Source organism: Chiloscyllium plagiosum, unplaced genomic scaffold (assembly GCF_037043375.1).
Source record: "Chiloscyllium plagiosum isolate Xiang-an unplaced genomic scaffold, Cpla_swu_hap1 HiC_scaffold_29, whole genome shotgun sequence".
Taxonomy (NCBI): domain Eukaryota; kingdom Metazoa; phylum Chordata; class Chondrichthyes; order Orectolobiformes; family Hemiscylliidae; genus Chiloscyllium; species Chiloscyllium plagiosum.
In genome coordinates, this window is record NW_028270167.1 from 69,101,891 (window position 1) to 69,124,857 (window position 22,967).

At 44.7% G+C, this 22,967-nt stretch overlaps 1 long non-coding RNA gene across 3 annotated transcripts in view; it reads left to right on the forward strand.

Annotated features, from left to right (window-relative positions):
- Nucleotides 1–22,967, forward strand: part of LOC148142370 (uncharacterized) — a 114,100-nt gene that overhangs the window by 62,176 nt on the left and 28,957 nt on the right. Inside the window, exons 1-2 of one of the 3 annotated variants that reach the window (XR_015752074.1) lie at nucleotides 10,203–10,312; nucleotides 14,508–14,594. The exons of the other annotated variants lie outside the window; for them this stretch is intronic. This is a non-coding gene — a long non-coding RNA (uncharacterized LOC148142370). Of the gene's footprint in view, nucleotides 1–10,202; nucleotides 10,313–14,507; nucleotides 14,595–22,967 lie in introns of those variants that run through there. 3 annotated transcript variants of the gene reach the window in all.

The window sequence follows — 22,967 nt, forward strand, 5'->3', positions numbered from 1 at the left end:
AGGGGGCGCGGATAGGTTCCTTGGTCCATATAAAACAACAATATTTTATCATGGTCTCTTTCTTTAAGTCCTTCGTTCTACTACTGTCCGTCCATAGACTTAACTTCGACCTAATGGACTATCGGGGGGTATTTCTTTCCCATTTGCAGTCTTCCCTGACTTCTCCTTAGTAAATCTAGAAGTCTGATTTCCCATGGTCTATCTTCGGTCCTGGTCTTAAACGCCCAAAGCGTTTTCACAGATGACCGTCAAACCACAATTTCCCGTGGTTTATCTTCAGTCCTGGTCTTAAACGCCCAAAGCGTTTTCACAGATGACCGTCAAAACCACGCGGCCAACAAGGAAGAACAAAAGAAACTCTCTTACCTTGATCCGTGCACGGAGTTGTCTGGCCTTTTTAAATGTGTGTACCCCCGTGTATAGTCACTAACCGGTCGTCCCAACACTCGTCCGTGTGTTCCTTTTCCAGGATTCAAAATTATTTTTAAATAAGCCGGGTCACATCCTCGCTTGGCCGACGGCCGACGGACCAAGCTGATCAGTGAGAAGTATAAATATATACTAGACGCGTCTTTGTTGTGATCAGGCTTGATCCGTGAGCCGAAGAGACTGCCCCCCCCCGGCAATAATTATTTCATCCCGGACGAGCCCCCAATTGTGCGAGATAAGCGGCAGTCGGGCCCCATCTCCGGCACTTTTATTTCCCTTCCCAGGAACAAAGACACGGAGGAGTCTGTCCAAAACTTTTCATTCAACTTTGCAAAGTCGGGTGCGAAAATGGTATACACCCCTTAATAATAATCTCCACACATTATATACACGTAAATGTGGGCTGGGTCTCCTACTGCTGTCTTGACCAACGAGTGCTCGGGTTCCCCACTGTTTTCCTTATTTGGGTTCTGGTGCCTGCGATTATTTTGTTACTCACTTGGTCAATCAGTGTTCGAGTTCCCCGTTCTTTCCTTATATGGATGATGTTGTACAACTGTGGTTAAGGGCGGTCTCTCAGCTATCGAGGAAAGCTGTTACAATTGTTTCATTCATAAAAACATGGGGGAGGTCCGGCAACAGTTTCGAGTGTCTGCTTGTGTTTACTATAAGGTAGAAAAGACTAAAATGCAGCTAACCGTTTAAAAATTACACTACCCCCTACAATAGTTCTATTTGGTGTTGCTTGCGCTGTTTGGCGTGCAGGTTGGGTAGCTTCACCAGGTTAGCACCACATTTTTATGTATGCCTGGTATTGTGGAACTCTCCATTGAACTAGGGTTGATCCCCTGGCTTGATGTTAATGGTTGAGTGGGGGTTATACCAGGCCATGAGATTTCAGATTGGGCTGGAGTACAGTTCTGCTGCTGTTATTGGCTCACAGTGAGGCGGACGTTGCAGGGTCAAGAGGGCTGATTGCGTTGTTGTATTTTCCAGTGCATTGGTAGATGTAATGTCGTCCATCAAGTTTCATTCCTTTGCTGAGACTGTGCAGTGATTAATACAATGAGTGATTTGGTGGGAGTGTTGAGTGTTGTCAGGAATGCAACTTTTAAAATAAGGTTTTGTGATTTACACATGAAAGAAATGAAACTATCATGGTATTCAAACAGATGAAAGACTCAACAGGCAATCAAGGTATTTTTCAATGGAAAATTTCACTTACATCACACTATAAATTTTTGCTATAAATTCTGTGCCATAGAACTGTGACCTCCACAATCACCTGATGAAGGAGTGGCGCTCCGAAAGCTAGTGTACTTATAATTACACCTGGTGGACTATAACCTGGTGTTGTGTGATTCTTAGAACATTACAACACTACTAACAGGGCTGCATATAAACAGGCTCAGTCCAGTTAATCAATACATTCGGAAGGATTTCCTCCAAGTTTGATGACACAATATTAGTCAAAACCGTCAACTTCAACCTGCAATGTTGCTCTTAACAAAAACTTCAGGCTGACACAAAGCTCCCCACCCCCACTGCAATGTAGGAACTGGGCCTGGCCCAGGAACTGGAACTGGGACATTTGTGGACTGTGATCTCAAAGGAAGCGAGCAAATACAATTCTGACAGATTAGTCCTCAAAGGTGAGTAGCAAGTTTGAGACAAGGCAGGTGGTATGCCATCTTGCACTTAGCTTAATTGCATTTCTTATTTACAGTCGTGTTTTGCAAAGTATAAAGAACTGTGTTTTTTTTTCATGGTTGGGGAGTTTTATTCTAGTTGATCACAGTTGCCCCCTCTCGCTCCCCAAGTCAAATCATAGGATCGATAACAAAACAATAAACTGCAGGTGCTGGAGATCTAAACCCCAGAAACAAAGTGCTGGAGAAACTTAGCAGTTCTGAGGGCATCGGTGAAGAGAAAAAATGTTACATTTCAACTTCACTGACTCTTCATCTGAAAGGACAAAAGGTCATGAGACTTTGAACTTATAATGTTTTATTCCCCTCAGAGATGCTGCTGGACCTGCGGTTCTCCAACATTGTGCTTTTTATATTGAACTTTATTTACAAAACAGATTGGAAAAATACTGATCTGCAAAAGTGAAAAGTTCATTGTAAACCTGAGCATAGTGTCTACACTTGAGTTACAGAAGCACACCTCAGTTTAAAAACAAGATTTAACTCAAAATAACATTCCATCTGAAAATTAGCCGAGTTACACCAGTAATAAAGCTCATCCACCCAGTGAGGCACTTCAGCACAACATCCTGCAGTGTTGCACACAGCCACCTTTACCAAAGAATGATCACATGTCACAAAATTGAAGGCCAAGAGCATGTCTCTTTAAAGGAACTGAAGTCAAACTCAATTTTTGGAAGGATTTTTATTAAACCTGATTGAACATTTAAATCTCAGAGCATAATCTTTGCTTTTTTTAAACAAAGTTTGTTGGAAAGATCCCACATCTTACTAAAGGTTCAGTTCGGCCTGATACATAGAGCCAAAGGAGAAAGTGAGGTCTGCAGACGCTGGAGATCAAAGCTGAAACTTTATTGCTGGAACAGCACAGCAGGTCAGGCAGCATCTGGGGAACAGAAGATTCGACGTTTCGGGCACATGCCCTTCTTCAGGAATGAGCAGAGAGTGTTCAGCAGGAGAAGATAAAAGGTAGGGAGGAGGGACTTGGAGGAGGGGCGTTGGAAATGTGATAGGTGGAAAGAGGTCAAGGTGAAGGTGATAGGTCGGAGTAGGGTGGAGGCGGAGAGGTCAAGAAGAAGACTGCAGGTCAGGAAGGCGGTGCCGGGCTGGAGGGATTCGGCTGAGACAAGGTGGGGGTAGGGGGGATGAAGAAACTGGTGAAGTCCAAGTTCATCCCCTGTGGTTGGAGGGTTCCCAGTCGGAAGATAAGACGCTCCTCCTCCGACCGTCGCGTTGTTGTGGTTTGGCGGTGGATGAGTCCAATGACCTGCATATCCTCGGTGGAGTGGGAGGGGGAGTTGAAATGCTGTGCTACAGGGTGGTTCGGTTGGTTCGTCCGGGTGGCCCAGAGGTGCTCTCTGAATCGCTCCGCAAGTAGGCGGCCTGTCTCCCCAATATAGAGGAGGCCACACCGGCTGCAGCGGATGCAGTAGATAATGTGGGTGGAGGTGCAGGTGAATCTGTGGCGGATATGGAAGTTTCCTTTGGGGCCTTGGAGAGAAGTGAGGGGGGAGGTGTGGGCGCAAGTGTTGCACCTCCTGCGGTTGCAAGGGAAGGTGCCGGGAGTGGAGGTTGGGTTGGTGGGGGGTATGGATCTGACAAGGGAGTCGCGGAGGGAGTGGTCTCTACGGAAAGCTGATAGAGGAGGGGAGGGAAATATATCCTTGGTGGTGGGGTCCGTTTGGAGGTGGCGGAAGTGACGGCGGATGATGCGCTGTACATGGAGATTGGTGGGGTGGTAGGTGAGGACCAGTGGGGTTCTGTCCTGGTGGCGGTTGGAGGGGCGGGGCTCAAGGGCGGAGGAGCGGGAAGTGGAGGAGATGCGGTGGAGGGCATCGTCGATCACGTCGGGGGGGAAATTGCGGTCCTTGAAGAAGGAGGCCGTCTGTGTTGTGCGTATTTTGAACTGGTCCTCCTGGGAGCAGATGCGGCGGAGACGAAGGAATTGAGAGAATGGGATGGCGTTTTTACAGTGGGCGGGGTGGGAGGAGGTGTAGTCCAGGTAGCTGTGGGAGTCGGTCGGTTTGTAGTAGATGTCCGTGTTGATTCGGTCGTCTGAGATAGAAACAGAAAGGTCTAGGAAGGGAAGGGAGGAGTCCGAGACTGTCCAGGTGAATTTGAGGTCGGGGTGGAAGGTGTTAGTGTAGTGGATGAACTGTTCAACCTCCTCGTGGGAGCACTCTGTGTTGATTCGGTCGTCTGAGATAGAAACAGAAAGGTCTAGGAAGGGGAGGGAGGAGTCCGAGACTGTCCAGGTGAATTTGAGGTCGGGGAGTGGTCTCTACGGAAAGCTGATAGAGGAGGGGAGGGAAATATATCCTTGGTGGTGGGGTCCGTTTGGAGGTGGCGGAAGTGACGGCGGATGATGCGCTGTACATGGAGATTGGTGGGGTGGTAGGTGAGGACCAGTGGGGTTCTGTCCTGGTGGCGGTTGGAGGGGCGGGGCTCAAGGGCGGAGGAGCGGGAAGTGGAGGAGATGCGGTGGAGGGCATCGTCGATCACGTCGGGGGGGAAATTGCGGTCCTTGAACAACCGTCGCGTTGTTGTGGTTTGGCGGTGGATGAGTCCAATGACCTGCATATCCTCGGTGGAGTGGGAGGGGGAGTTGAAATGCTGTGCTACAGGGTGATTGGGTTGGTTCGTCCGGGTGGCCCAGAGGTGCTCTCTGAATCGCTCCGCAAGTAGGCGGCCTGTCTCCCCAATATAGAGGAGACCACACCGGCTGCAGCGGATGCAGTAGAGCCAAAGGTCAAACAAACATCACACTTTCCATTCACTTCTACAAATTGTTTGTAAAATCATGTTACATTAAAGAACTGAACAATAAATGTCATTGTATGCAATAAGAGTGAAGCCTGTGACAGCAGATTTAGCTTTGGAAGGCAGTGTGTGTGCTTTCTAAATTCTGGGAGCACTTTGGGAGACTGCTCCCAGATGGTGATAGTGAGCATATCTAGAATGCACCGTTTAGATTTGGGAATCCTTGGGAGACAATCTGTGGTTTCAGTAGTACTTGGCTTGTGTTGGTGTACAGTAAGCAATTTAAAAAGTTACTTATGCATTGTTGGTGACTACCCGAATGGTATTTAAATCTGCCAGGTTTCCTTTAATAGTGTGAATGCATCTATTGTAAATATTTGGAATATTTCAGAACTGCCTAGTGCTTGGCAAATTCAGGGGGGACAAAAAAATCACATTTGAGTAATTTGAAATTAAGAATCCAAGAGGACTTAACCACTGAAGTATTCAATTCAAATAGTTAAATGGAATGCTCACATTTAAAATACCTGTTATCCATATGAATGAATGGACTGACAGAATTGGGATCAAATTCCTGACTGGGGAGTGTGAAATGTGCTTTGATAAAGTCACCTGCATTTACCAACAATAATTTGGCAAGCTTGGAAATTTAAAAAAACAATACGAGCTTCATTGCTGCTCCAGTCGGGTCCCAAGCTCTGTGAAAAAAATAACAATGTTCAGGTTTATTGCATACACTCTGAAACACGTGTTCCTTCTACAGATCCTGCAAGTTTCCCCAATGAGCATAGTCCATCCAAATGACGTTGCTAACTTTGGCCAACTCATTTCTTTCCAAGACTCTATAACCTGAAGAATGACCAGAAGCAATTACTCCAACATATGTGTCAACATTACTGACGAGGATTTTTTCCTTCAGCATTGACTTCCATATATTCAGTGCCCAGAAAAGATAAAAAGCTTGTTACCTTTTATAGAGCAATGATTCAATGGAAGTAAAACGCTAACCTTTTCTTGCTTAATAATCAAGCTGCCTAAATTCTAAAAATGAACACTTCTTAATAGTTCACTAGATCATAACGAAATATTTTGTGCAAAACAAATCACATGATACATAGTTATTCAGATAACAAAACAAGTTTGTTCATTGAAGAACCCAGAGGAAAAGGTCATGAAACAATGTGAGTTCAAAGTTTGTGCGAAGATTTGTAGCTCGGGTGCTCGTTGCTGTGGTTCCAGCTCGGCGAACAGAACCACAGCAACAATGTGAGTTTGATATACCTCAATCATCATTTCAAGTGCATTGTCTGCATAAATTCTCCTTTTCTCCTCGAAGTATTTAACGTCTTGAATAATTGAGAGAATGAAGTCACAGTTGTACAACACAAAATCAGACCCTTCAGTCCAACTTGCCCATGCTGACCAGATATCAAAAATTAATCTAGTCCTATTTGCCAGCATTTGTTCCATATCCATCTTAAACCCTTTCTACTGATTATCAGTTTATTTTTCTTTATCAGCACTTGAAATACTGACTTTTTTGTCTCCCAACATTGGTTAAAGAAATCATTCATTCAAGTTAGTTTTGTAATCTTTCACAAAGAAACAAGTGAGAACAACATATAGCTGAGTGCAAAACAAAATACTGCAGCTGCGCGATACCTGGGAACACGCTAAAGGTGAGGCACTGATATTGCACAAGTTTGTCAGCACGGTTTCAATTACTGACAATCATTTAGTAATGTCTTAGCCTTCACATAGTTAAGGTAAATGTGAGATATCTGAATTTCATGAATTGGTTCCTATTGCACTTTGATCAACAAAAAATATTCTTGGTTTAATCTACTCAAAGAAGAAAGTGACGACCAAAGAAGCTGGACATCAGTATGGAAAAGTGTCATGCTGGAAAAGCACAGCAAGTCAGGCAGCATCCGAGAAGCAGGAGAGTTAATGTTTCGGGCATAAGCCCTTCATCAGGAAACACAGGCTTCAGAAAAATAACTGGCATAGACTTATGCCAATACATACGTAGATGGGTCAGAACATGTTACTATCATATTAGAGACTAATTTCAGATTTGGTACCATTCAGTGCAACATTTCAGTATGATATTTACATATGTACCTAAAAGAGAAGTTGTCTAAAATTACAAGCTCTAGAATGATTATAGGATTAAACCTGGAAATAAAGCTGGTGAACAAGAATGGCAAAGTAAAGTCCCATCAGTATCGCCTTGGGCAGTGTCAAGTAAGAATTTGAGAGCAGAGTTGCCACTTTGGTGTAATCTTCAGTCTGGCCAAATTGCAGCAAAAAGCTGTTCAATTTTATCTGCAAATTATTGAATGCAAAATCCTCCTTGCACAATAATGAGGCAGCATTTTGGGATGTCATTTTTAAAATATATTATTTTCAAAGTTACTCACAATTCAGAGTGATCATTCGGTGCTGTCTGCATAACACAGTATGAAAAGGAATTAACAGAAAAAAAACATTATAACCCAAATTCAGAGTCACAAATTCATTGATTATTGCTTGGGTCCAGCATTTATAAGTAATCTATTTTTTAAAAATAAATACAGATACATTTACTAACTATATTGGAGTACAATCAAGTTTCTTAATGAACAGTGACAGGATTGGACAGAGTCCGCATGGATTTAAGAGAGGGGAATCATACTTAGCAAATCTACTGAAAGAACCTACAGAGTCGAATATTAAAGTAAGAAATTGCAGGACATTTAGAAAAGCTTATCATTAAAACATGATAGACTGGGGTTTGTGAAAGAGAAACTATATTTGACAAATTTGCGACTGTTCATTGAGGAGATAACAGGCAGGGCTGATAAAGGGTAATCCAATTACGTTCTGTGTTTGGATTTTAAAAATGCAAATGATAAGGTGCTACATAAAAGTTAATTGCACAATTTAGGAGCTCATGGTATCGGGGTAATGTATTAGCATGGACTGAGGATTGGTTAACCACACTGGCTGTTGCTGAGTCCTCACTTGGAGTACTGTATATAATGTTAGCTCCCATATTTAATAAAGGATAAACCACATCGGAGACCATTCAAAAAAGATTCACTTAGCTGCTTCGAGGACGAAAGGGTTGACCTATCAAGAATAGATAAGCAGGGGTGATCTTACGGAAACAAGGTTCTGAGGAGCTTGAAAGGGTAGATGTTGACTAGATCTAGCACTAGTGAAGTCTCAAACCAGGGGACATTACATAAGGGAACATTCATTTTAGAAAAAATAAAGATTTTTTTTCTCTCAGTGAATGGCTAGAATTTTCTCGCCCAAACAATTGTGAAAGTTAAATGTGGGAGGGGAATGGTTGGGTTACTCTTCAGAGGGTTATTCTGGCTTGTTGGGCTGAAGGGCCTGTTTCTACACAGTAGGGAATCTATGATTCTATCTCAAATTATTTTAAAAGAGGGCAGATAGATTTTTGAAATATTGAGCAGTTGAGGGCTATGTGGATCAAGCATAAAAGAGGTGTTGAGGTCTGGGTTGGCCAAGCCATGATCTGATAGAATGGGGGAACAAGCTGGAGGGAATGAATGCCCTCCTCCTGCTCCGATTCCTGGAGGCTCTGTTTCATGTATTTTTTTGTTTCCAAAGAAGAACGTGATACAATGTGCTAAAGATCTCAGATGTTGTGAAAATGGGCAGTTTATGTACTGATTTCAGATGGCACTGATTGATCAATCACAGCTATACAGTCATGACTAGGAAGGCAATCCCCTCCATGAATAAAGGAAATCTACTGCAGAGCTCACACAAAGGGAATTCTTACCCTCAGTAAACTTTCCCATCACATTACCCAACATATCAGCTAAAGCAGGACACACTGCGCATGCTCGAGTCAACAAGGCGACCCCCGGGTGATTGATGTCAGCACCGGACCAATGAAAGGACGGTGGGCGGGACTGGATGGGGTAAAAACAATGACTGCAGATGCTGGAAACCAGATTCTGGATCAGTGGTGCTGGAAGAGCACAGCAATTCAGGCAGCATCCGAGGACAGGCAAAATCGACGTTTCGGGCAAAAGCCCTTCATCAGGAATAAAGGCAGAGAGCCTGAAGCGTGGAGAGATAAGCTAGAGGAGGGTGGGGGTGGGAGAGAGTGGCATAGAGTACAATAGGTCAGTGGGGAAGGAGATGAAGGTGATAGGTCAGGGAGGAGAGGGTGGAGTGGATAGGTGGAAAAGGAGCTGGGCAGGTCGGACAAGTCCGGACAGGTCAGGGGATCGAGTTTCTGGAGGTTAGAAGCTAGGATGAGGTGGGGGAAGGGGAAATGAGGAAACTGTTAAAATCCACATTGATGCCCTGGGGTTGAAGTGTTCCGAGGCGGAAGATGAGGCGTTCTTCCTCCAGGCGTCTGGTGGTGAGGGAGCGGCGGTGGAGGAGGCCCAGCACCTCCATATCCTCGGCAGAGTGGGAGGGGGAGTTGAAATGTTGAGCCACTGGGCGATGTGGTTGATTGGTGCGGGTGTCTCGGAGATGTTCCCTAAAGCGCTCTGCTAGGAGGACCGAGCGGGATGTTGGTCCTCCAACCAATCAAAGTGAATGAAGGGCGGAGCTAAACTAAACCATGTGATCACCCTCGCGCGCGGCGCAGAGTCGCTGTAATGAAGGCTCGGGAAGTTATGGAGAGAAAGGAGACGGTAAGGAAAGAAATAAACAGGGAAACCGGAGAAAAACTGTGTTGCTACGAGCGGAGAGGCTCTACAAACAAATTTTGCACGTCGGAAAACACAAATTTGAACGTCCCAATTCCTTTTTTGCAGTAAACGGGGAATTGCCTCAGCGCGGCTGCAGGCCTGAGTGAGCGCCGCCATCTTTATTTGGGGCAACGATTCACTGTACACGTGCGGAGCCGCCATCTTTGTAGGGGGCAAGGTGCAGCCAGGCGCATGTGCAGCCTTTCTCTGGTATAGAGTCATTGGGATCATAGCAGCCCATACTGCTCTGATTCACCTCTGGGCTCCCTCATGACCACTTTGTCAATATCTAGCTTCCTCAGTCTCGAACCATGGGTGTATTTTTGGTCTGTTTACTACTGTATTATGACTTTTATAGACCCTTTGTAAATGGGTTTTTCACTGCGGCCCAGCCCCTGACCATGTGCTGCTCTATTATCAGATTACTTTTATCTTGAATATTTTTGACAGTCAACAATTCTTTTTTCGAACAAGCAAGTGTATTTTCCTTCCATTTCTGACTATCAAATTCTGCACCATTTTCATTCCCTGTAACCCATTTTGCATTCCCTGAAACATCAACTGTGTTTCTCCTTCCACAGATAGCAGTGATTAATGCCAAAGCCCTGTTGCTTGTGGAGAGGGTGATGTTTGACTTTCTTGTACAGCTGCAGTTGTGTGCTGAAGGTGTTCCTACAATGTGGTTGGGTAAGTGGCATTATAGATTATTCATTCAGCAACAGTGATGATTTGATGTATCTGCAGCTGGTCAGTTCATAACAATGAGATCAAGGATGTTTTACACTCTTGTTGGTTCCCTCACCACCCGCTGCAGACTCAGTTGAGCAGCTATATCCTTTAGGACCTGACCAGCTCAGTCAGTAATTCTGTTGCAGAGCTCGTCTTGATTATGGACATCGAAATCCTGTACCCAGAGTACGTTTGACACCATTTTATTGCCTGAGTGCTTCCTCCAAATGTTGTTCAACATGAAGGAGAACTGATCCATCAGCCAAGGGAGGACGGTACGTGGTAATCGGCAGGAGCCATGAGACTTCCTGGTCTCCGGAGCCAATGCTGTGTACTCCCAGGGCAAATCCTCCCAGTCTGTACACCACTGTGCCACCACCTCTGCCTGGTCTGTCCTGCTGGTGGGACAGGACATATCCAGAGATTTCAGGAGAAAGTGAAGACTGCAGATGCTGGAGATCAGAGTCAAGAGTCTGGTGCTGGAAAAGCACAGCAGGTCAGGCTGATGAAGGGCTTAGGCTCGAAACGCCAATTCTCCTGCTCCTCGGATGCTGCCTGACCTGTTGTGCTTTTCCAGCACCACACTCTCGATATCTAGGGATGGTGATGGTGGTGTCCGGTCATTGTCTGTAAGGGATGATTCCATGAGTATGAGTATGTCAGGCTGTTCCTTGACTAGTCTGTGAGACAGCTCTCCACATTTTGGCACCAAAAACCATATGTTAGTGAGGAGGACGTTGCACCATTGAGAGGGCTGATTCTGTGGTTGTAATTTCTGGTGGCTTGTTAGGTGCCAACTGGTCCATCCAGTTTCATTCCTGTGTTGAGACTTTGCAGTGATTAATACAGTGAGTAGCTGGCTGAGCCGCTGTCAGGTTGGCAGGATTTTTTTCGCCATTGACAATGGTTCCATGGAGATCAGGAGATTCCGAACACTTTTTTTTTCTTGAATTCAGATTCCACCATCTGCCAAGACGGGATTCGAACCAGGACTTCAGTCATTTGTTTTAATATTCTGGATAAAAGCTGAATACATCAGTCATTTTAAATATCACTAACCCTGGTTTTGTTTCTTTGTAAAACACTGTCCATCATCTTGTCTCCTCCATCCTCTCCTCTAACAACGAGTGAGGAGTACATGGAGTTTCTCTGACACTAAGACTGAGATAATACGATCTGCTGCTTCTCACCCTCCCGCGAGCCCACTGAGCCAAACTGCCTCACGTGGTGTTGCTGGTTTTCGTCCCAAACCTACATCTTTCTCCAGTCTCTTGTCAAGCCTTATCAGAGCTCACCTTGACCCTTTACCCTAATCTCGCTAAACTCACTTTCCAACTCTCTGTCCTCCGCTGCCGCCTCATCACCCCCCTCGCCAATTCATAGATATTGTTCCTTGTTCTGTCTATTGGTCTTTCTTTGGTTGTGCCCTTCTCTCCCATTCTGTGAAAAACTAATATTTGACCTCACCGTTGTTGGAAAATCCTGTTCCATCTCCACTCTCCCTTTCCTTTCTGTATTACTTACATTTGGTGTCCCTCAACGATCTATCCTTGGTCTCTCCTCTATCTCACGTACATAGTGCCAGGAGGTGATATCATCCAAAAACACTGTTAGGTTTCACATGTTCACTGACGATGCCCAGCTCTCCCTCCCCATCATCCCTCTCCATTACTCCACTGTTACTCAGTTATCAAACTGCTTATCACATTCCCACTACTCGATTAGCTGCAATTTCCTCCAATGAAACATTGTCACGGTTAAACCCATTGCCTTACCTTTACCTTTCTGCTGAGCCCCTCCCTCCCACTGGGAACTCTCTGAGGCAGAACAACACTCGTCACAATATTGCTGTTACATCTGACCCCAAGGTGACCTTCTGATCAGACATCCACACGATCCCAATCTCTTCAAAGTTGCATTTCTCCACCTCATCCCAGCTCCATTGCTACTGAAACCCCTTACCCGTGTCTGTGTTGCCTTATCTTGATGAATCCAAAACAGAACCCTTGATTGCGTGACTCAGAATCTGGTTTCAGACTCCCCTCTCAGTATTTACCCTCAGACACATCCTCTCAGTATTTATCCTGTCAAACCCCTTAAGAATCCCATCTGTCTCAATGAGATTACCTCTCTTACTCCAAAATCCAGTGAGTAGTGTCCCAACCTTTTCAGCCTTTATTTAAAAGATAATCCCTCCAAACCAGGGATCATCTCATTGAATCTTCCCTGAAATGCCTCCAATAAAGTGACACATTTCCTTATCTCAAGGGACCAAAACTGCTCTCATTACTGCAGTTATGGTGGTCACACCAGCACTCCCACACGTTACTCTCAGGTATATATTCCAAACTCTAATACTAAAAACCTTTGAAACAAAATATTCCATTCCCCTTCCTGATTCCCTGTTGTAACTGTGTGGTAGCTTTCTGTGTTTCCTGAACAATTACCCCTGGTCCCTTTGTGATGCAGCTTTCTACAGTTTCCACCATTTAAATAGTACTTTGTTCTTTTATTATCTCCTCCAAAATGAGCAACTTCCCATTTTCCCAAGTTACACCCCATCTGGCAACTTGTTGCCCCCTTCTCCTGTGCATCTCTCTCTTTTCATAATCCTCTTAGACCTTTACAGTTATGCCTTTTCTAGGAGATAACCCCCCTTCCCATTCTTCCAAACATTTACTGGGAGCACTGGGCAGTGGGAAGCAGACAGAGTTGCTATCTTTTTAGGGATATGCTTTGGAGTGATTGAAAGGATCTTCCTACCCATTGATCAGGATGGAGACAACTTGCCCATCGTTAGGCATTAGCCTTTCACACCCATGTCTTATTGATGAGGCAGAGCGGCAGCACGGAATGAAAGAAAAGAAAGTAATTCTTGTTCCCCATATCTCACTGACGCTTGGATCATTTTCTCCAATGTATCAAAGAACTGCTGTGTTCAGTCACATGAGATCTCCAGTTGGAATCTCCTAGAAACCCACAGATTTCCCCCTGAGTTGACTGCTGTTGTCCTCAAGGGTAATATGTACAGTCATCCTGGGCCACAAGGAGGGGATGGTGTGAGTTTCTAACTTGAACTGAGAGTGACAGATTTTATAAACTTGTATTACAGGATATTATAGGTGGACATTCAGATGGTAATCTCAGTAAATGTTCTGCCAAACTCTGATTGAATTACTCAGTACATTCGCATTGTGTGTGTGAGTATTGCGTTCTAGATCAATCCCATTTGCTGCTTAAAAATTCTCCTTTGAATCATCGCATTCTCTCAAAAGGTCTCCCCAAACCTTCAATGTGTCATGTTATCCTTTTATGATGACCTGATAAGTGTAAGGTTTATTATTCGAATGTGTAATTTTTGTATAAGAATGTCTCAGAGAGGGAGCAGAATATTCTTAAAGGGGAGAATAACCATTTTGAGGGGAGGCTGTTGTTTATTGGTGTCAATGACATTGGAATAGAAGAGTTAACATTGTTGGATCATTGGAATCTCTTGTGGGGTAGAATTGACCTCCATCAGAAGGATGGATTGTACCTGCACTGGAAAGGAAGAGTTGCTAGTGCTATTCAGGAGGCATTAAACAGTGAAGGAATGTGGGTAAACCGAAAGAGAAAGTGAGGGAAGAGCTAAGTCTGAGGCTGGGACAGTTCAGACGTCAAACAGTCAAGGCAGGCAAAGGCATGGCAGAGAACGAGGTAGGACAGAGCAGTTACACTGCATTTATTTCACCTGCCCAATAGGTCAGGCAGATGAGCTCAGGGCATAGTTTTGAACATGGCACTGGGATATTATAGCAATTACAGAGGCATGACTTAATGATGGATAGGACTAGCAGCTTAATGTTCCAGTGTATAGATGCTATAGCAAAGATAGAAAGGGGGCAAAAAAGAGTGGTATTTTTGATTAGGGATAACATTACAGCTGGGCTTCAAGAGGGTATTCCTGGGAGTACATCCAGGCAGGTTATACAGGTGGAACTGAGAAATAAGAAAGGGATGATCTCCTTTTTGGGATGGTACTATTGACCCCCCCCCCCCCCCACTCCCCAATAGTCAGCAGGGAGTTGAGAAGCAAATTTACTAAGAGATCACTTCTCTGTAAGAATAGTATGGTTGTGTACAAGACTTGACCTTCTTTGTTATTCATTCACAGGATGAGGATGTCACTGGCTGGGCTCAAAGGGCAGTAAAGAGTCAACCACATTGCTGTGGGTCTGGAGTCACATGTAGGCCAGACCAGGTAAGGATGGCAGATTCCTTCCCTGAAGGATATTAGCGAATCTGATGAGATTTGTTTTCGTAATAATCAACAATGGACTCATGATCTTTAATAGATTCTTAATTCCAAATTTTTATTGAATTCACATTCCATTGTCTGCCATGACGGGATCCAAACCCCTGGCCACAGAACGTTTTCTGGGAGTCTGGATTATCCATCTAGTGATAATCTCACGAGGCCATTTGGCAGGGTGAGTGACTGAGGTATCCGTGGGGCAGCACATCAGCACCAAAGATCCCATGATCTCTGCGGAAGATAGAAAGGGCTGGGGAGGGAGATATATCCCTGGTGGTGGGGTCTGACTGTAGGTAGCGGACATAGCAGAGGTTAATGGCGATTAGTGGGTGGCAGGTGAGGACCGGGGGATTATATTCTTATTGTGATTGGAGGGGTGGGGGGAAGGCGGAGGTACAGGAAGTGGAGGAGATGCGTTGGAGTGCATTGTTGATCAAGTGGGAGGGAAATCCGGTCCTTGAAAGAGGAAACCTTTCTGGGATGTCCTGGAGTGGAATTGCTTCTCCTGGGAGCAGATATGGCAGAGGCGGAGGAATTGGGAGTACAGGATCACGTTTTAACAGGAATATACTCGAGGGTAATCAGGAGAGCAAAAAGGGGACTTGAAATATCTCTAGGAAATAGTTTAAGCAGAATCCAAAGAGATTCTACAAATACATTAAGTATACAACAATAACCAGATGGAGAATAGGAATTCTTAAAGATCAACAAGGCCATCTATGGAACAACAGGAGGTGGGAGAAATACTATGCTATTCTATTCTAGAGAGTTTGGAGAAATAAATAGTGATAACTTGAAAAGTGTCTCGATTACAGAGGGGGAAGTACTAGATGTCTTAAACAGTAGCAAGGTGGAGAAATCCCTGGGACCTGATCAGGTGTATCCCAGAAATTTGTGGAAAGCTAGGAAGGTGATGGCAGTGCCCCTCCCTGAGGTATTTATATCATTGTTTGTGACAGGTGAGGTGCTGGAAGATGGGTGCCATTATTTTAAAAAGGTGGTAAGGAAAGGCCAGGGAACAAGAGAACAATAAACCTAACGTCAGTGGTAGGTAAGTTGTTGGAAGGGATTCTGAGGGACAGGATTTACATGTATTTGGAAAGACGAGGATTGATTAGGGATAGCTAACATGGCTTTGTGTGTGGGAAATTCTCTCTCTCTAACTTGATTGAGTTTTTTTTGAAGTTGTGACAAAGATGATTGATGAAGGCAGACTATGGACGTTGTCTATATGGACACTGAACGATGTTCCACAAAGCAGACTGGTTAGCAAGGATAGATAACATGAAATGTTGGGAGAACTAGCCATTGGAATACAAACTGACTTGAAGGGAGGAGGCAGAGGGTGGTGGTGGAGGGTTGCTTTGTGGACTGGAGGCCTGTGAGCAGCAATGTGCTGCAAGGATGGATATTGGGCCCTTAAATAAATGACTTGGATGTGAATCTATGAGATATGGTCAGTGGGTTTATAGAAGACACCAAAATTGGAGGTGTCGTGTACAATGAAGAAGGTTAGTTCAGAATACAACAGGATCTTGACTAGATGGGCCATTGGGGCGAGGAATGGCAGACTGGGTTCAATTTAGACAAATGTAAGCTGTTGGAGTTTGGAAAGGCAAATCAGGGCAGGACTTGTACACTTAATGGTAAAGTCCTTGGGAATGTTGCTGAACATAGAGACCATGGAGTGCAGGTTCATTGTTCCTTGAAAGGAGAGTCGCAGGTAGGCAGACTAGTGAAGGTGGGGTTTGGTATGCTTATATTTATTGGTCAATGCATTGAGTACAGAAGGTGGGATGTCAAATTGTGGTTGAACAGGACATTGATTAAGCCATTTCAGGAATTATGTTTTAAGTTCGAAATTCCCTGTTCTGGAAAGGATGTTGTGAATCTTGAAAGAGTTCAGACAAGGTTTACAAAGACTTTGCTAGGGTTGGAGGATTTGGGCTACAGGGAGAGGCTGAATAGGCCAGGGTTAATTTCCCTGGAGAGTCAAAGACTGAGAGGTGACTTCATGGAGATTTATATAATCATGAAGGGCACGGATAAGGTGAACAGCCAGGGTCTTTTCCCCCAGTTTGGTGGGATCAAAATAAGATCACATGGGCTTAAGTTGAGCGGGCAAAGATTAAAAACGGATCTAAGGGGTAAAGTTTTCAAGCTGTGTGTGGTGTATGTGTGGAATGAGCTGCCAGATGAAGAAGTGGAGGCTGCTACAATTACAACATTTGAAAGGCATCCGATTGGGTACATGAATTGGAAGAGTTTCGAATGATATGGACCAATAGCTGGCAAATGGGGCTCCATTTGTTGAGGATTCCTAGGTGGCATGGACAAATTAGACCAAAGGTCTGTTTCTGTGCTGTACATCTCTATGACACTAATTAATGAAAATAAGATGTGTTCCTCTTTTGTGGAGAGCTAGCAGAAGCACAGATAATTGTCCTTGGAGCTGAGAAGGTTAAGCAGTGATTTTGACCAGGTGCAAATTTGTTTCTAGGATATTTAATTTGCAGAGAGAGGGGAATTGTTAACAATGTCACAATTTTAGTAACTGTTTTCAGGTAATTGGCAAATAGAACATAGAACAATACAGCGCAGTACAGGCCCTTTCGGCCCTCGATGTTGCGCCGATCCAAGCCCACCTAACCTACACTAGCCCACTCTCCTCCATATGCCTATCCAATCCAATAATATGTGAATATGTGAACATTATTTTATTCAGTAAGTTCTGAGCATCTGGAACAGTCTGAATGACAGCTGGACACAGACTCAGCAGTTATTCAGAAACAGATTTGGAATTTTACTTTTTAAGGAAAGATTTGGGGGGCTTTGGGCAAATGGGAAGGGAATTGGGACAGACTTGCAGCATCTCCAGAGGGAGAGAGTACATCCCAAATGGGCTGAATAGCCCCAGACCCTGTGCTCTGTGATACTGCCACATTCACTGTGAATGATGAAGCTCATCCCAGGGCAGAGAGAGGGAGGATCCCACCACTCACCTCACAATGGGCCCCAATGATTGATGTCAGCGCAGGCCAATAGGAGGCAGAGGGCAGGACTGGAGGACCAGCCCGTAACAGTTTGTCTTCCAACCAATCGGAGTGAATGAGGGCATCCTCAAGGCTGGAACTAAAGAAAGGCACATATCGCAGAGATTTGAGAAACTGGAGGACATGAGATAGGGAGCGTTCTGTGGCTGGTGAGGAATTATATAAATAAGGAAGAGTTGTGAGGCTGGATGAAGTGACAGCGATCGGGAGAGTTGAGGATGGAGGAATTTAGAGTTAGTAAGGGTTAGAGTCATAATGATATACAGCAAGGAAACAGGCCCTGTGGTGCAACCAGTCCATGCCAACCATAATTCCAAACTGAACTAATTGTACCTGCCTCCGCTTAGTCCACATCCATCCAAATATTTCCTATTTATGTACTAATCTGAATGTCTTTTAAATATTGTAATTGTACTGACAGCTAACACTTCCTCTGGAAGGTCATTTCACACATATACATTTTTTTTATAAAAACCCTAATGTCTTTTCTCAAATCTTCCTAATTTCTTCCCAAAATGAATGCACTCGAGTTTTGAATCCCCCTCTCCCCTGGCTATTCACCTTATCTACATTCTTTCTGATTTCGTAAACCTCTAAGGTCACCCCTCAACCTCGTGCATGCTAGTGAAAAAATTTCCCAGCCTGTCCTTAGAACACAATCCCTCCATTCATGGCAACATGCTGGTAAATCTCTTCAGAACCTGCTCCAATTTAATAATATCCTTCCTATAATATCCTTCCTATGGTGGGCGGCACGGTGGCACAGTGGTTAGCGCTGCTGCCTCACAGCGCCAGAGACCCGGATTCAATTCCCGACTCAGGCGACTGACTGTGTGGAGTTTGCACATTCTCCCCGTGTCTGCGTGGGTTTCCTCCGGGTGCTCCGGTTTCCTCCCACAGTCACAAAGATGTGCAGGTCAGGTGAATTGGCCATGCTAAATTGCCCGTCGTGTTAGGTTAAAAGGGGTAAATGTAGGGGTATGGGTGGGTTACGCTTCGGCAGGTCGGTGTGGACTTGTTGGGCCGAAGGGCCTGTTTCCACACTGTAAGTAATCTAATAACAGCGCAACCAGAACTGGACAGAGTATTCCAGAAGAGGCCTCTCCAATGTCCTGTTCATCCTCAACATAACGTCCCAACTCCTGTACTCAAAGGTCTGAACAATGACGGTAAGTGTGCTAAGCACCTTCTTAACCACCCTGTCTACATGTAACACAAACTTCAAAGATGTGAAGTCCTTGGTCTCTTTGTTCCCATATCACTACTCAAGGCCGTATTTTTATTGAGTGTAAGTCCTACCCTCGTTTGTTTTGTCAGGATGTTATATTTTGCATTTATTCCAATCCAAAAAAATTTTGAGTATAAAGGCAGTAGGAGTATAATTAAGAGGGAAATCAAGAGGCAAAAAAGAGACGTGAGATAGCTTTGGCGAATAGGGTTAAGGATAATCCGAAGGGCTTTTGTAAATATATGAGGAACAAAAGGCTAACTAGGGAGAAAATAGAGACCCTCAAAGATCAGCAAGGCAGCCATTGTGTGGAGCTGCAGGCGATGGGTGAGATAGGGAAACAAGTATTTTGCATCAGTGTTTACTGTGAAGAAGTACATGGGAGATATAGAATGTGGGGAAATAAATGGTGATATCTTGAAAAATGTCCATATTACGGAGGAGGAGGAGGTGCTCAATGAGTGGCTAAGGAGCTGGTGCAGTGGAAAAAGGATTCACGTTTTTGGATCGTTGTGATCTCCTCTGGAGTAGAGTTGACCTGCATAAGAAGGATGGATTGTACCTGAATTGGAAGGTGTCTAATTTCTAGGCAGGGAGACTTGCTGGTGATACTCGGGAGGCATTAAACGAATGAGGGAGTGGGTGTAAACCCAAGAAGGGAGTGAGGAAAGAGATATGTCTGAGGCTGGTACAGTTCAGAAATCAAATAGTCAAGGCAGGCAAGGGCAAGGCACAGAATGAAGTCGGACTGAGCATTTGCACTGTATTTGCTTCAATAGAAGAGGCCTGACAGGGAAGGCAGAGGTGCTCAGGGTATGGTTTTGAACATGGCACTGGGATATTATAGCAATTACAGAGGCATCACTCAGGGATGGATAGGCCTGGCAGCTTAATGTTCCAGGGTATAGATGCTATAGGAAGAATAGAAAGGGGGACAAGAGAGGAGTGAGAGTGGCATTTTTGATTCGGGATAGCATTATGTTTTTGCTGAGGGAAGATATTCCTGGGAGTACGCCCAGTGAAGGTATTTAGGTGGAACTGGGAAATAAGAAAGGATGATCACCTTATTGGGATTTTCTGCATGAATTTCGTCCGGGTGCTCTGGTTTCCTCCCACAGTCCAAAGATGTGCAGGTTGGGTGGATTGTCCAGGTTGAATTGCCCTCAGTGTTCAGGGATGTGCAGGTTGGGTGGATTATCCAGGCTGAATTGCTCATAGTGTCCAGGGATGTGCCGGCTGGGTGGATTATCCAGTCTGAATTGCCCATAATATTCAGGGATGTGTAGGTTGGTTGGCCCTGGGAAATGCAATGTTTTCGGGGGAGGTTAGGAGGCTCTCCTGGTCAGTATCAATGTGATGGGCTGAATGACCTGCTTCCACACTGTTGGGAGTCTCTGATAATTCTACAAGTTTTAAAATAGTTACAGAAAATAATATACCAGATGTAAAAGTTAAGGTTCTGAATTGGACAAAGGCCAATTTTGATAGCACAAGGCAAGAACTTTCATCTGGCCCCTCAAACCTGCTCTACCATTCAATAAGATCAGGGCTGATCTTCTCATGGCCTCAGCTCCACTTTCCTGATCTCTCACCATAACCCTTAATTCCATTCCTGTTCACAAATCTACCTTTTGCCTTCAAGGCATTCAAGTTGATAACGTCAAATGCTGCACTCGGCAGGGAATTCCACAGATTCACAACCCTTTAGCTGAAGAAGCGTCTCCTGAACTCAGTCCTAAATCTGCACCCCCTTATTTTTAGGTAATGCTCTGTAGATTGACCCGCCCCAGTGGAAATAGCCTCCCTGCTTCTTTCTTATCTATTCCCTTCATAATTTTATTTTTTCCTCTCCAACTTCCCATTCTTCTAAATTACAATGACTATAGAACCAGTTTTCTCAATTTCTCCACATACACCAATCCTCTCAACTCCTGACTCAAACTAGTGAACCTCCTCTGTACTCCCTCCAATGCCAATACATCCTTCCTGAAGTAAGGAGACCAAACCTGTACACAGTACTCCAGGTGTGGCCTCCCCGGCACTCTGTACAGCTGCAGCATTACCATCCCTCTAGCAAGGAAGGACAATATTCCCTTCACTGCCTTAATTACCTGCTGCACCTGCAAACCAACTTCCTGTGATTCATGCACAAAGACACCCAACTCACTCTGTACAGCAGCATGGTGCACATTTTCACCATTTCATCATCCAGTTTGCTGTTAGTCCGACCAAAATGGATGGCCTCACATTTCCCAACATTGAACTCCATCTGCCAGATCCTTACCCACTCGCGTAACTGATCTGTATCCCTGTGCAGACTTACAGTGGCCTCTGCAGACATTGCTTTACCTCCTCTTCGTATCAAATGTGAACTCTGACACCGTACACTTGGTCCTCAACTCCAAAACATTTGTGTAAGTTGTAAACAGTTGTAGTGCCAACACAAATCCAAACTCACATTTATCCCTGTTCTTTACTTTTTGTTGGTTAACCAATCCAGTATCAATGATAATACATTACCCACAATGCTGTGCATCTTTACCTTATACAGCAGCCTTTTGTGTGGCAACTTATCGAATACCTTCTGGAAATCCAGGTACACCACATCCACCGAGTCCCCCTTGTCCAACGCACTCGTCGTGTCCTCAAATAATTCCAGTAAATGCATTAAACGTGACATGTCTTTCATGAATCCATGCTTTGTTTGCTTAATGAGACAGTTTCTACCCAGATATCTCACCACTACTTCCTTGAGGTTCAAGCATTTTCTCCACAACAGAAGTTAAGCTAATATTTTGTAAAATAGTGGCACCACATTTGAGCTTCCATTCTGTCAAAACCATCCCAGAATCCAACAAATTTTAGTGAATTATCACAAGATCTATTTGTTATTCTCACACACACACCCCCACCACCCCCTTCCCTCCATCTCTTTTATTCCCTGGGATACATTCCATCAGGGCCAGGAGACCCATCTACCTTTAGGCTGTTATCTTTCCCAACATTACCTCTTTACTGAGAATGATTGCTTCTGTATCCTCATCTGCCATTGCCTCCATAGGCCTGCGACAATGAGAGTACATAGACAGTATGTTCCTGTTAAGGCCAAGGCTGGTAGGTGTAAAGAATGCTGCCTGACGAAAGAAATTGTGGACCTGGTCAAGAAAATGAAGGAGGGATATGGCAGGTACAGAGAGCTGTGTTTGTGTGAATCCCTAGAGGAGTGTAGGGGCAGTAGGAGGTAAACCATGAGGGTGAAAAGGGGACATGAGATAGCTTTCGGAAATAGGTTTAAGGAGAATCCACAGTGATTGTACAAATACACTAAGGACAAACGAGTAACCAGGCAGAGAATAGGTACCCGCAAAAATCATCAAGGCTGTCTGTAGAACCGCAGGAGGTGAGAGAGATTCTGTATGAGCGGAGAGGTTTTACAAACAAAATGTGCACAGCGGAAAACACAAATTTGAACGTCCCAGTCTCGTGTTTTCAGTAAACGGGGAATTGCCTCAGTGTGGCTGCAGGCATGAGTGCGCGCTGCCATCTTTATTTGGGGCAAGAATTCAATGGACACGTGCGGAGCCGCCAGCTTTGTAGGGGGCAAGGTGTAATCTTCAGTCCAATGGATAGGTTGGATTGAAGGATCTGTTTCCATGCTGTACATCGCTGTGGCTCTATGTTGTTGATTATGAATAGGAGCCTTTTGATGGATCAACACGTTTTGGTACGAGGGAGCACTTGGGCAGCAGAGATTTAGGGTTTTTCTTGAGATTACAGTGAGGTTGAATGTGGGAAACTGGCCAGGAGTATGAAGTCTGGAGATAACACAAGATGGATGAGTGTATATGAGCTGAGACAAGGGTGGAATCAGCTAGAGTTAGTGGTCTTGTAGTGGGACTGGGCAGTCACCCTCACCTCGCCTCTGAGATTCAGCTGGTTGTAAGGTTGTGAATCAGGGCGGTAACACAATCGGGAGCTGAGTGGCCCTGGTGGTGCCTAAAATGAGTGTCGCTCAGCTGGCTGTTGCTGAGCAGCTGC